At 44.3% G+C, this 15842-nt stretch overlaps 1 pseudogene; it reads left to right on the top strand.

The window, feature by feature from the left end:
* The first annotated feature begins 3842 nt into the window (after nucleotides 1-3842).
* Nucleotides 3843-3960, top strand: LOC126196057 (5S ribosomal RNA; annotated as a pseudogene).
* Nucleotides 3961-15842: the final 11882 nt, after the last annotated feature.

Here is a 15842-nt window from a genome sequence, read left to right as displayed (position 1 = left end):
ATTCCCAATGTTATTTAATCTTTATATTGAGCAAGAAGTAAAGGAAACAAAAGAAAAATTTAGAGTAGGAAATTCATGGACAAAAGCCGCGCGGGATTAGCCGAGCGGTCAGGGGCGCTGCAGTCCTGGATTGTGCGGCTGTTCCCGGCGGAGGTTCGAGTCCTCCCTCGGGCATGGGTGTGTGTGTTTGTCCTTAGGATAATTTAGATTAAGTAGTGTGTAAGCTTAGGGACTAATGACGTTAGCAGTTAAGTCCCATAAGGTTTCACACACATTTGAACATTTGAACATGGACAAAAAATAAAAACCTTGAGGGTTGCCGATGACATTGTAATTCTGTCGGAGACAGTAAAGGACTTGGAAGGGCAGTGGAACGGAATGTATGGTGTATTGAAAGGATGATATAATATGAGCATCAACAGTAGTAAAACGAGGATAATGGGATGTAGTCGAATTAAATCAGGTGATGCTGAGGGACTTAGGTTAGGCAATGTGACAAAGTAGTAGATGAGCTTTGCTATTTGGGAAGGAAAATAGCTGATGATGGTCGAAGCTGGAAGAATATAAAATGTAGACTGACAATGTCAAGAATATCTTTTCTGAAGAAGAGAAATTTGTCAACATCGAATATAGATTGAACGCTGGGAGTCAAGATGGCTCATGATTAGTCAGAAGAATTAAATTAATGTATTTTGTTTCTTGTCTTCTAAGTGTTAGTTCTCAATATGAGTATTGTCAAGGACAACGAAGCTTCGAGCTGTGAATTAGAACTGGATGCAGGTCAAAGAAATTATTTTGCAAGAAGCTGAGCTCGGAGCACCTCAATGCTTTTTAAGGGGGTTGCATACGGGTATGGCAACACGTGTATGGAGAGGGGTCTGATGGATTTGCATGCAGCAATGAGATGAACTGTAGAGCGCGAGGATTTGTCGAGTGCAATAGAAGGTTAACGGGCAGTGTTTGCATCTAGTGTAAAACGTTTCAGTTGTGGACGAACGGCGAATGTACGCAGGCCAGCCTTAGGTGGTGGTGGTGGTGGTTAGTGTTTAACGTCCCGTCGACAACGAGGTCATTAGAGACGGAGCGCAAGCTCGGGTTAGGGAAGGATTGGGAAGGAAATCGGCCGTGCCCTTTCAAAGGAACCATCCCGGCATTTGCCTGAAAGGATTTAGGGAAATCACGGAAAACCTAAATCAGGATGGCCGGAGACGGGATTGAACCGTCGTCCTCCCGAATGCGAGTCCAGCTAGCCTTAGGGTAATGTGAACGAAGTAAGAGGAAGTAATAGTTTTAGAAGTAGAGGACCGGGGAAGAAAATTCTGTTAATCGCCAACACGAACCTCAGGTCCACTTAGCCATTCCAATAACACTGGATGCTACGAAATCGTATGCAGAGATGGATTGTGCGATAAGAGGAGTAGTAGGAAAAAAGAGTTGGGCGAATGTGTCTGTCACTAGTAGTGATCTGGTGAAACGTAAGCAATGGGTACAGATTGCGTGGAGCGGGGGATAAAAATGTAACACCATTAGAATCGGTAAAGTTCGGTTTGAACAATGTGTAGAGATTGTGTCACACGTGAGTAAGGGCTGTGACAATATTCTGGGGATTAGATTTCTTATATCAGCATTGTGCCATAATCGATCTTCGACTACACGGGATGGAATGTTATGAAGAAATGTTTCACTTAAGCGAAGCCATTGCCAGCGTACTGAGGTCGTGAACGGACTCTGTCGCAAAAGATGAACCGATTGAACAGTGAACGATCACACTAAGACTTGATTCACACTTTTTGTGCCTGAGGGTACTGGGAAATCACTCTGGGTCAGTGTTGAGTCTAACTTGCCAATAGGAATTTTGTGTGTGGCGCAATCGTCGGAAGAGAATGAAGTAGATCAGGCAGGTTGCTTGGTTAATAGAAGTATTGGGCACGTACAAGAAAAGGAGGTACCTGTTTCTATAGCTAATTTTAGCGCTGAGGACATAGGATGAACAAAGGGGTTGTCAATCGCTAATATGGATATCCTGGAGGGAGAAGAATGGGACATGAGGGGTGTCAGCGGTGGACAGTCTCCAGACGTCACTGAAAATGCGTTACGAGGAAAAGTGAAGCATGTAGAGGGAAGCAATAGGGAACAAATGGAAAAATTACTTTTGGAATTTAAGCATTTATTTCTTCCAGAAAGTCCAATTACCAGCTACGTGTATTACACAGACCAACATACCAATTGGAAATGAATCACCAGTCTACTGGAAACCACCTAGGTGCTTGGAGCTGATTTTGGAGGAATTTATCGATCAACAGCTGAAAGATGGAACAACTGAAGAAAGTAATAGTGCATGGGAAGCAGGAATAGTCGCGAGTTACAAAAATTCTTTTGACGGTGAGTCACAGTCTCTCCGAGTATGGTAATAAGTGAGGGGCAGGATTCCTGCACCGTGAAATTGTTAAAGTGACAAAATGAGGAAAGAGAATGCAATAAAGAAGTGATCAAGCCGGAACTGTACTTTCAGGAGGTCGAGGTGCATTGGTTGTGTTTTACCTTTCACAATAGGTAGTAGAGGAAGCTTACATCTGCAAAGAGGTTAGAATTAAACAGGAGTGGATTGTTATTAAGTGGAACAGTGTGTGAAATAATGGGCCTACATTCGATCCACCCGCCGCGATTTCAGGGATAGCTCACCTGATCATTTAGCAGCTCCGTTTATATTGGCCGGAGGAAGTTGTATCTGCCGAAAACCTTCCCAGCTTAAATTAAGTTATAGGGCCTGATTGAATGCAGTCTGTAAGCTCATTTCTGAACCAGAAGGAGGGGCGAGTCCCCCTGAAAATTTTATTGCAACAAGTCAACTTATATTATGAAAATATATACCTGGAAGAGACAACACTGACTACTGTCATACCAACCACCGCAGGAGCCCTTGTTGTGCTGAGCGGATTGGATACCCCAAACACAAAAGCAGCAGAAAGAAGATGATGTACTCACAAAGGGTAGTATTAGGGATAATCGATTCATTTAACTTGTAAGATTACAATAGAGAGTTAGAAGTTATTTTGCCAGAATACTAGGAATGAAATAAGTTCCGTGGTGTTTGAGTTATGGAGCAGGGCAAGGCGCCCTATAGAAATGTATAAGATTAAGTTATAGGGTTAAGAAAACCGACTGTCGAAATATTTCTTAAGAGGCGAAAGTGGGTCAGAAGGGCTGGTCACCAGGAACTCTAGTGTAAAGTATAATCTAGTTTGGATGATCCGAGAGGTCAGGTATCGACAAAAAGGAGGGAAATGTATTTGGTCAATAAGTACGCCGAAGTGGAAATGGGTTGCAACAGAGCCAGCCTCAGGCAGGCAAGAGTGTCAAGTGTCGCGAAGCAAAACACAGCCGACAGACATTGTGAAGCAGAGCCCGCTGGGTGCGTTATAGCAACAGCTGATACTGCAGTACGCTAGTGGAAGGACAGAAGGCTTTCCTCCCTTGGCACTACAGGAGTACACACCTTAAGCCTTAAATGAGCATAGTCTTGAGAGTCTAAGTACTCAGCCATTCGTGTACTAAAATATTCTCATCTCAGTATCACAGCCTACACCACCAGCTTGTGACACCAGGAATGGCCTCCTGGAATGCAGTACTGGGTCCTCTGTTCAACCATGGAAGAGGGTAGCGTGCTCTGAGTCACAAAAGCAGCCACCGCCGGAGCACAGAGGAGCCCACTGGCTAGACGGAGGTCACAGCCGCCTTCGCGGTACTGTCACCAGTGCTGTCATCAGAGATGTCGCTGACAGTGGCATTCGAGTGACGAACACGCTAGGCCCCACTATTTGCTTCGTCAGCAAATAGAGAGTGCCAACGGCCTTGCCACAGCGGTAACACCGGTTCCCGTCAGATCACCGAAGTTAAGCGCTGTCGGGCTGGACTAGCACTTGGATGGGTGACCGTCCGGTCTGCCGAGCGCTGTTGGCAAACTGGGTGCATTCAGCCCCTGTGAGGCAAACTGAGGAGTTACTTGATTAAGAAATAGCGGCTCCGGTCTCGGAAACTGACATACGGCCGGGAGAGCGGTGTGCTGACCACATGCCCCTCCATATCCGCATCCAGTGACGCCTGTAGGCTGAGGATGACACGGCGGCCGGTCGGTACCGTTGGGCCTTCATGGCCTGCTCGGGAGGAGTTTTTTTTTTTTAGTTTAGCAAATAGAGAGTTCTCTTGTTTCGCATGAGGTGCAACTGGACGCCTTCACCAAGCTGTTGTCAATGTACTATTGCCGAAAGCAGGAATATTGTTGTTGTTGTTGTTGTTGTGATCTTCAGTCCAGTGACTGGTTTGATGCAGCCCTCCATGCTACTCTATCCTGTTTAAGCTTCTTCATTTCGAAATAACTACTGCAATCATCATCCTTCCGAATCTGCTTACTGTATTCATCTATTGATCTCCCTCAACGACTTTTACTCTCCACGCTTCCCTCCAATGCTAAATTGGTGATCCCTTGGAGTCTAAAAACGTGTCCTATCAATCGACCCCTTCGTTTAGTCAGGTTTTGCCACAAATTACTTTTCTTCCAAATGCTATTCAGTACCTTCTCAATAGTTACGTGATCTACCCATCTAATCTTCAGAATTCTTCTATAGCACCAAAAGCTTCTATTCTCTTCTTGTCTATTCGGGAGGACGACGGTTCAATCCCGCGTCCGGCCATCCTGATTTAGGTTTTCCGTGATTTCCCTAAATCACTCCAGGCAAATGCCGGGATGGTTCCTCTGAAAGGGCACGGCCGACTTCCTTCCCCATCCTTTCCTAATCCGATGAGACCGATGACCACGCTGTCTGGTCTCCTTCCCCAAACCAACCAACCAACTCTTCTTGTCTAAACTATTTATCGTTCATGTTTCACTTTCGTAGATGGCTATACTCCGTATAAATACTTTCAGAAAGAACTTCTTGTCACTTAACCTGTACACGACATATTTCTCTTCTTCAGAAACGCTCTCTTTGCCATAGCCAGCCTACATTTTATATCCTCAATACTTCGAGCATCATCAGATGTTTTGCTCCCAAAATAGCAAAACACATCTGCTACTTTAAGTGTCTCATTCCCTAATGTAATTCCCCCAGCATCATCTGATTTAATTCGACTGCATCCCATTATACTCGTTTTGCTTTTGTTTATGTTCATCTTATATCCTCATTTCAAGATACTGTCTTTTCCGTTCACCTGCTCTTCCAATTCCTTTGCTGTCTCTGATAGAATTACAATGTCATCGGCGAACCTCAAAGTTTTTACTTCTTCTCCATAAATTTTAATACCTACTCCGAATTTTTCTTTTGTTTCCTTTACTGCTTGCTCATTATACAGATTGAATAACATCGGGGAGAGGCTACAACCCTGTCTCACTCCTTTCCCAACCACTGCTTCCCTTTCATGCCCCTCGACTCTTATAACTGCCATCTGGTTTCTGTACAAATTGTAAATAGCCTTTCGCTCCCTGTATTTTACCCCTGCCACCTTCAGAATTTGAAAGAGAGTATTCCAGTTAACAGTGTCAAAAGCTTTCTCTAAGTCTACAAATGCTAGAAACGTAGGTTTGCCTTTTCTTAATCTTTCTTCTAAGATAAGTCATAAGGTTAGTATTGCCTCGCGAGTCCCAAAATTTCTCCTGAATTCAAACTGATGATCCCCGAGGACGGCTTCTACGAGTATTTCCGTCCGTTTGTAAAGAATTCGTGTCGCTATTTTGCAGACGTGACTTATTAAGCTGATAGTTCGGTAATTTTAAGACCTGTCAACACCTGCTTTCTTTAGGATTTGAATTATTATATTCTTCTTGAAGTCACGGTATTTTTCCTGTCTCATACAACTTGCTCACCAGGGCTGGCCCTCCCAAGGCTATCAGTAGTTCTAATGCAATGTTGTCTACTCCCGGCGCCTTGTTTCGACTTTGGTCTTTCATTGCTCTGTCGAAATCTTCACGCAGTATCATATCTCCTATTTCATCTTCACTTACGTCCTCTTCCATTTCCATAATATTGTCCTCAAGTACATCGCCCTTGTATAGAACCTCTATATACTCCTTCCATCTTTCTGCTCTCTTTGCTTAGAACTGGTTTTCCAACTGAACTCTTTATATTAATACAAGTGGTTCTCTTTTCTCCAAAGGTCTATTTAGTTTTCCTGTAGGCAGTATCTGTCTTACCCATAGTGATATATGCTATATCCTTAAATTTATCCTCTAACCATCCCTGCTTAGCCATTTTGCACTCCCTATCTCATGTCTAAGACGTTTGTATTCCTTTTTGCCTGATTCATTTACTGCATATTTATGCTTTCTACTTTCATCAATTAAATTCCGTATCTCTTCTGTTACCCAAGGATTTCTACCATCCCTCGTCTTTTTACCTACTTGATCGTCTGCTGCCTTCGCTATTTCATCTCTCAAAGCTACCCATTCTTCTTCTACTGTACTTCTTTCCCCTGTTCCTGTGAATCGTTCTCTAATGCTCTCTCTGAAACTCTCTACAAACTTTGGTTCTTTCAGTTTATCTAGGTCCCATCTCCTTATATTCCCACCTTTTTGCTGGTTCTTCAGTTTTAATCTACATTTCACAACTAATAGATTGTGGTCAGAGGCCATATCTGCCCCTGGAAATGTCTTACAATTTAAAATCTGGCTCCTGAATCTCTGTCTTATTATTATATGATCTATGTGAAACCTTGCAGTGTCTCCAGCTCTCTTGCACGTATAAAACCTTCTTTCATGATTCCGTAACCGAGTGTAAGATATTATTAAGTTATGCTGTGCGCAAAATTCAACGAGGCGCCTTCCTCTTTCACTCTTTCATTCATATTCACCTACTAGTTTTCCTGCTCCTCCTTGCCCTACTATCGAATTCGTGTCTCCCCCCCCCCCCCATGACGATTAAATTTCCGACCCCCTTACCTAGCTGAATAATTTCTTTTATCGCATCATACATATCTTCAATTTCTTCAGCATCTGCAGAGCTCGTAGACATATAAAACTGTGCTACTGTGGTAGGCGTGGGTTTCGTGTCTGTCTTGGCTACAATAATGCGTTCACTATGTTGTTCGTAGTAGCTTATCCGCGCTCCTATTAAACCTACTCCTGCATTATCCCAATTTGAAATTTTTGTATTTATAAGCCTCTATTCACCTGACCAGAAGTCCTGTTCCTCCTGTCACTGAACTTCACTAATTCCCACTATTTATAACTTTAACCTCTCCATTTACCTTTTTAAATTTCGTAACTTACCTGACGGAGTAACGGAGCTGACATTCACCCTCCGATCCGTAGAACGCCAGTTCTCTTTCTCCTGATAACGACGTCCTCCTGAGTAGTGTCACCCCTTCCTCCCCGGAGATCCAATTGGGGGATTGTTTTACCTCCGGAATATTTTACCCAAGAGGGCGCCATCATCATTTAACCACACAATAAAGCTGCATGCCATCGCGAAAAATTACAGCTGATTTTCCCCTTGCTTTCAGCCGTTCGCAGTACCAGCACAGCAAGTCCGTTTTGGTTAATGTTACAAGACCAGATCAGTCAATATTCCAGATTGTTGCCCCTGCAACTACTGAAAAGGCTGCTGCCCCTTTTCGGAAACCACACCTTTGTCTGGGCTCTCAAAAGGTACTCCTCCGATGTGGGTGCACTTACAGTACGGCTATCTGTATCGCTGAGAGAAGCAAGCCTCCCCACCAACGGCAAGGTTTATGGTTCAGGGGAGGGGAAGGGGGGGGGGAGCAGGAATGAGAAAGTTAATTAAACAAATCAACTGTCATCGTGATGTCTCATTTCATTCTCTATTGGTGACAATCCATGGGTCCTCTAACAACAGCAACTTTGAAGGGTTAAGTAGGTGTTGATAAAACAGGCAAAAATATAAAACCCACAGGAAATCCTTGGATAATACAGGAGGTATTGAATTCGATGGAAGAAAAAAATATAAAAATGCCGGAAATAAAGCAGGGGAGAAGAAACATAAACGCGTAAAAAGTGTGACTGACAGAAAGTGCAAAATTTCTGTCGGGAACTGTTAGAGGCTAAGTGCAAAGCTGTTAAAGATGTGTTACTAGGGGATAGATAGATGCCTCTTAGAGGTTTGGAGAGCAGAAGTAGCTGTATGGATATCTATACTTGAGTATTGCTCATCAGTGTGGGAACCGTACCAGATCGGGTTGACGGAGAATATAGAGAGGATCCAAAGAAGAGCGGCGCGTTTCGTCACAGGGTTATTTGGTAAGCGTGATAGCGTTACGGAAATGTTTAGCAAACTCAAGTGGTAGACTCTGCAAGAGAGGCGCTCTGCACCGCGGTCTAGCTTGCTGTCCAGGTTTCGAGAGGGTGCTTTTCTGGATGAGGTATCGAATATATTGCTTCCCCCTACTTATACCTCCTGAGGAAATCACGAATGTAAAATTAGAGAGATTTGAGCGCACACGGAGGTTTTCCGGCAGTCGTTCTTCCCGCGAACCATACGCGACTGGAACAGGAAACGGAGGTAATGACAGTGGCACGTAAAGTGCCCTCCATCACACACCGTTGGGTGGCATGCGGAGTATAAATGTAGATGTAGATCTAGAGCTCAGAAGATAAACTAATGATATGGATGTTTGGAAAGTTGAAAGGAATACATAGGACTATACGAGTGAAATCCATGCAAGTAGATGATATTGGAAATCTGATGTAGCGAGAACAATTTGACAGAGAAGTGGAAGACCTAATTCAAAGACAGAAAATTAAGTACCCGACATTCTCTTTCAATTACTGAGATTATTCAACGAACCAGCCACGACTAAATTAGACCATCTCTTGTGCAACATGTACGAGGACATCGAAATATCCTCGCTCTTCCAGAAGGATATCACAATTCCAATGGGAAAGAAGGCAAGTGCTGACAGATGAGAATGCTACCGAAATACTGCCACGAATTATTAACGGAAGAATAGAAAAACGGGTAGAATCCGTCCTTGGGGACTATTAGTTTGTAGATTAATGTAGGAACACACGAGGCAAAACTGTTCTTGCGACTTATCTTACAAGACAGGTTGAAGAAAGACAAATCTACCTTCATAGAATTGGTAGATTCAGAGACAAATTTCTACGATGTTGACCGGAATACACTCTTTGAAGGTCTAAAGGCAGCGAAAAATTATCCGCAAGTTCTGCAGGCTACCATTTCGAATAGCATGGATGGAAAGCAGCAGTCGAAAATGGAGATAGAGTTGTAGCCAATTCTAATGTTATTCAGTTTGTGTGCTGAGCAAGAAGTAAAGGAAACCAAAGAGATAATTTTACATGGAATTAAGGGGGGGGGGGGGGGTGGAGTTGAAACTACCAGGGATACATATATTTGCCAGGAATATAGCACAAGGTTTAATTGGTAAGTGTTAAATAAACAGTTACAAAAAGATTTTAATCAAAGGATCAACAGATAATAGTTTCTAAAATAATGATTGCCATTCCAATTCACGTATCTTGTCTGTTTCACTATCTCCCCTACTTCGCCATAATACAAAACGAGCTACCCTTCTTTGAACTTTTTCGATGTCATCCGTCAGTCTTGCCTGATGCGATATCCCACACCGCACAGCAATGCTCCAGAACAGGGCGGACAAGCATGGTATAAGCAGTCTCTTTAGTAGACACATTGCACCTTCTAAGTGTTCTGCCAATGAATCTCTGGTTTGCTCCACCCACAACTTTATTTATGTGATTGTTCCAATTTAGGTTATTTATAATTGTAATCCCTAAGTAATTAATTGAATTTACAGCCTTCGGATTTTTGTGACTTATCCCGTAATCGATATTTAACGGATTTCTTTTAGTACTCATGTGAATAGCTTCACATTTTTCCTTATTCAGGGTCAATTGACATTTTTCGCACCATACAAATATTTTATCTAAATTATTTTGAAAATCGTTTTGGTCAGCTGGTGACCTTACAAGACGGTAAATGACAGCATCATCTGCAAACAATCAAAGACGGCTACCCAGATTGTCTCCTACGTCGTTAATATACACTCCTGGAAATGGAAAAAAGAACACATTGACACCGGTGTGTCAGACCCACCATACTTGCTCCGGACACTGCGAGAGGGCTGTACAAGCAATGATCACACGCACGGCACAGCGGACACACCAGGAACCGCGGTGTTGGCCGTCGAATGGCGCTAGCTGCGCAGCATTTGTGCACCGCCGCCGTCAGTGTCAGCCAGTTTGCCGTGGCATACGGAGCTCCATCGCAGTCTTGAACACTGGTAGCATGCCGCGACAGCGTGGACGTGAACCGTATGTGCAGTTGACGGACTTTGAGCGAGGGCGTATAGTGGGCATGCGGGAGGCCGGGTGGACGTACCGCCGAATTGCTCAACACGTGGGGCGTGAGGTCTCCACAGTACATCGATGTTGTCGCCAGTGGTCGGCGGAAGGTGCACGTGCCCGTCGACCTGGGACCGGACCGCAGCGACGCACGGATGCACGCCAAGACCGTAGGATCCTACGCAGTGCCGTAGGGGACCGCACCGCCACTTCCCAGCAAATTAGGGACACTGTTGCTCCTGGGGTATCGGCGAGGACCATTCGCAACCGTCTCCATGAAGCTGGGCTACGGTCCCGCACACCGTTAGGCCGTCTTCCGCTCACGCCCCAACATCGTGCAGCCCGCCTCCAGTGGTGTCGCGACAGGCGTGAATGGAGGGACGAATGGAGACGTGTCGTCTTCAGCGATGAGAGTCGCTTCTGCCTTGGTGCCAATGATGGTCGTATGCGTGTTTGGCGCCGTGCAGGTGAGCGCCACAATCAGGACTGCATACGACCGAGGCACACAGGGCCAACACCCGGCATCATGGTGTGGGGAGCGATCTCCTACACTGGCCGTACACCACTGGTGATCGTCGAGGGGACACTGAATAGTGCACGGTACATCCAAACCGTCATCGAACCCATCGTTCTACCATTCCTAGACCGGCAAGGGAACTTGCTGTTCCAACAGGACAATGCACGTCCACATGTATCCCGTGCCACCCAACGTGCTCTAGAAGGTGTAGGTCAACTACCCTGGCCAGCAAGATCTCCGGATCTGTCCCCCATTGAGCATGTTTGGGACTGGATGAAGCGTCGTCTCACGCGGTCTGCACGTCCAGCACGAACGCTGGTCCAACTGAGGCGCCAGGTGGAAATGGCATGGCAAGCCGTTCCACAGGACTACATCCAGCATCTCTACGATCGTCTCCATGGGAGAATAGCAGCCTGCATTGCTGCGAAACGTGGATATACACTGTACTAGTGCCGACATTGTGCATGCGCTGTTGCCTGTGTCTATGTGCCTGTGGTTCTGTCAGTGTGATCATGTGATGTATCTGACCCCAGGAATGTGTCAATAAAGCTTCCCCTTCCCGGGACAATGAATTCACGGTGTTCTTATTTCAATTTCCAGGAGTGTAGATTAGGAACAATAGAGTGCCTATAACACTTCCTTGGGGAACTCCGGATATTACTTCAGTTTTACTCGATGACATTCCATCTATTGCTACGAACTGTGACCTTTCTGACGGTAATAACGAATCCTGTCGCACAACTGAGGTGATATTCCATACACACGCTGTTTGGCTAGAGAACGATTGTGAGGAACGGTGTCGAAAGCCTTCTGGAAATCTAAAAATATGGAATCAATCTGAAATCCCCTGTCGATAGCACTCATTACTTCATGAGTATAAAGAGTTAGTTTTGTTTCACAAGAACGATATTTCCTGAATACGAGCTGACTATGCGTCAGTAAATCGTTTCCTTCGAGGTACTTCATAATGTTGGAAAGCAGTATATGTTCCAAGACGCTACTGCCAATGGACGTTAGTGGTATGGGCCTGTAATTCAGCGGATTACTGCTATTTCCCTTTTTGTGTATTGGTGTAACTTGAGCAATAAATAGTCTTTAGGTGCGGATCTTTCTGTGAGCGAGAGGTAGTATATAATTTCTAAACATGGAGCTATTGTAGCAGCATACTCTGAAAGGAATCTGGCTGGTATACAATCTGGACGGAGGTCTTGCCTTTATTAAGTGATTTAAGCTGCTTTCCGACACCGAGGATATCTACTTCTATGTTTCTCAGCTATGTTACCTTCATAGCTAACTTTACATATTTTCTACGGCAAACTACACAACTTGTTGTGTAAAATTTTTGGTTGTGGACGACCAGGTTTAAAGAAAATGACGAAATCCTAAAAAGGTCTGACATTATTTGTCGTTAACAGGTCATATGTTATCTGGTATTACAGTATACGTATGTAGTTAACCCTTGCTATACGGCGTTCTCAGTGCAAACGTAGCAACGGCCTGTCCGACAGGTCATGTCTTGGGGTGCCGTTTATATCGGTGCGTTATCGCATAAAGATTAACATCACGGACGCTATAGTTTTGTCTTTATGCGCTAGGAGTGCTGCTGTCACGTCATGCGAAGAGGCAGCCTGCTAGCTTAAGTAAGAACCTGAATCAGGCCTGTGGATCACCGAAGGTTGCCCACCATGCCTGCTATACATCGTGGGTAAAATGAAATTGACCCAGAATGTATCTTATGCACCTTCAGATCAGCAACCGAACTTACATTAACCGCGCCGTATGCGGATGATGTTAGCTGAATTACCTACTACCGTCCATGAAATATGTTACAGGCCAATTTTACTTTGGCCCCGTCGTTGGATTGACAAAAGTCACTGAAACAGCTTAAATAACGGCGCCTCGTTTTTCAGTATAGCAATATAGATCTGTACGTAGGATACAGTCAACTTCATGGTAAGCGAATAATGATGGCAGTCATTAAAACAAAGGTGTGCTTCATTGCGGCGCAATACTTCCACGAAATTTCATACAATAATTTTGTCCCACTTTCTTAAGTAGGACGAGCATCACAATGAAGTGAGAGAAATCCCAGCTCGACGGAAGGATTTATGTTCATTTTCGTTACACGCTGTTCGAGAATGGAACGAAAGGTATATACATTGAAAGTTCATGAGACCACTACACCGCTTAATTGTGAACTGCTGAGTTATCGTAAGGATGAGAAGTGTCCAGCTACAAGAAAAAGATTTAACCCTAGGAGACTTGTATAACTGTTTCTATTAGTTATCAGTGCTGAAGAACAGGATTTGAGTGGCGGAATATCGCAACGGTGCTGCCTCTCACATGCTTGTGTGGAAGGTTTCGCAACCGTTAAACGCTGGAGCAGGTGGCTACAGTATTTCTGTGGGTGACGCTGCTGTCTCCCCCCCCCCCCCCCCCCCCTCCCTCTTTATGGCGGAATGGGCAGCTTAAGGTGTTCCTCGCTCACTTGCTAGGCACTCGAAGGCAGTTTCCTTCTGCCGTAGCCGCAGCTCCCATCGGCAGTTTTCCCGCTGAGGAACCACTTCTTTTTATGTCTGCCTTTCTCTGTCCGTCGCCTTCGTGCCCAATTACTTGCACATGCAGTTCTCTCCCCCGACTTCTCTCCGTTCGCCCGCTTCCGTAAAACTACAGCATTTACGCGCACCCCTTAGCAGAATGCACGTTGCGAAGGAAGAATGGCTGGAGAGATATGTATAAACGCGTTGGTGTGGCTTCGCTGGGCACTCAGACGAAAGTATTCCTTTTTTTTTTTCCGCTTGGTGCCGACGGTGTTGAGAAACGGCCTCCTCTTACTTTCGCTACTGTCTTCACCTCGCGTTGCTCAGAATTCCGAGCGCAGCCTCGGAATTTTCGTGTTCGGCAGTGCGCTAAATCCAGGTGTAAGGAAAGAGAAATTGCCCCTTGGAAAATAAAATCGCTGAACCAGAGCAAGCTTAGAGGTACCTGTTTTACACATTAGCCCTAGCGGAACATGTTTTCTATTGGCGAGGCGCAAACAGTGTAAATTTGTTAATTTTTACCGGCACATCTTCTACTTGAAAGTGCCAGTTAACGGCCGTCTTGCCAGACCTCATTCACAACAGGAATATAGATTACTTTTGAGTATATATCTGTGTTCCACGTTTCCTCGGTTGTGTACTTCAATTAATTCTCGCTGTCTGTTGGGCAGAGGAGACATGCTTATTTTGGTAGACAATATAATAATATGTAATATGTATGCAATAGTAATAATAAAATGGACCAAGTTTTTTACGCTATGACGCGGTACGATGTTCAGAAAACTTTTATATCAACTGACTCTGGCCGCGGAAGCCTACCCAATTACGTTTTGGATAGTTGACACCTATAATCTTTTCCATTTTTTGGGTAACCAAAGGATTCCGCGATCAGCAAAATTAAAGTTCTTGTGAGGTGGTCCGCTCATGGAACCAGTTTTAGAGATCGTTAAAAAATGAGAAATGTTGTTCAGAAAGCTCATGCTGCGTGAACCGTAACGAATGGTAATCGGGAGTGGTGATCTCTGGTGAAAATCACAAGTTTGTAAGATATCGAAGTCCCTTCAAGGTGTCATTACTCGGTTTGCAACACATGATTTGGTATTGTCATGAAGTAGAATAATTTTGTCATATCTCTGAGGTATTGCGGGCGTTTACCTTTACAAGCGCGATTCATATTGAGTAATTGTACTTTGTAGAGTTCAGTATTCACCGGTTGACCCAGCTGCATTAGCTCACTACACCGACCAGGCACGAATTTTGTCTCTCACCTCGAAATCACTCAACTCAAAATCGTTGTCTTTGAATCACCGGAACCAACAACTGCACGTTGTTTCCGACAGAGCATGTACTCCAAACGCTTTCCCTAGCAAACGATGACTTTCTGCAGCAGGGTTCTTGACATGAAAGCAGAAGAGCACCACTTCCTGAAAATGCTGTTTTGTATGTACAAAACTCGTCGTGTCCAAGGTGCTAAATAGGTATGTTCTTTTCACTCCTCTCGAAAGACACACACAGATCTGAAAACTTAACGTCAAATAGATCTCGTGTCACTGTTCGTTGTGCTCCACTATTTAATATATCTTTTTGTAGTCTTGGCAGAAGAGCCAACACTGTGTTTCTAGAGGAGGCCGAAATGCACGCGTTTAATTACACGCTGACTGGCGTGAGGTCTGGAACAGGTCAGAAAAAATAAGACTAGCAAAACAGGAGGTAACTGGTAGAATACTTAACTTTAATCCACAATTGTAGAACATCTCTTGTTACGGTACATGCTTCATAATATTAATTATCAATTGAATACGGCGCCTTGCTAGGTCGTAGCAAATGTAGCTGAAGGCTATGCTAACTATCGTCTCGGCAAATGAGAGCGTATTTGTCAGTGAACCATTGCTATGAACGTCGGCTGTACAACTGGGGCGAGTGCCAGTACGTCAGTGGTGGCGCTCGGTCTGCTATCACTGACAGTGGCGACACGCGGGTCCGGCGTATACTAATGGACCGCGGCCGATTTAAAGGCTACCACCCAGCAAGTGTGGTGTCTGGCGGTGACACCACACTTTTGATAAAGACATACGGGTGAACTCTTGTTCCTAATTAAGTAATCCAGAAGGGACATCTTAGTAACAATGTCGAATTATATTCCTGGTTATGAACTGCCGCGTAACAGTTACTATTATTAATACTGTTAGAATGTTTCCGAGTTTATGTCAATTCTATCGAACGAACAGTAAAAAATTATTTCTTTGATTTGTACTTATGTAAAAGCAAAGTCTTGGATAAAACAATACATTTAACACATCGACGTTATACCAATCTTGGTTGTCTGATAATTGTTCTCCCTGCGAAATATGAGACACTAGATTGTCTTACTCTAGCATCGAATTGTAACAATGCACAAAACTAGCACTTCCTGCAATGAATGGCAGCTCTCTTTAAATATGGATATACGCAAAAT

The sequence above is a fragment of the Schistocerca nitens genome, chromosome 7 (genome assembly GCF_023898315.1).
Source record: "Schistocerca nitens isolate TAMUIC-IGC-003100 chromosome 7, iqSchNite1.1, whole genome shotgun sequence".
Taxonomy (NCBI): domain Eukaryota; kingdom Metazoa; phylum Arthropoda; class Insecta; order Orthoptera; family Acrididae; genus Schistocerca; species Schistocerca nitens.
This window is presented reverse-complemented; position numbering and strand designations above follow the sequence as displayed.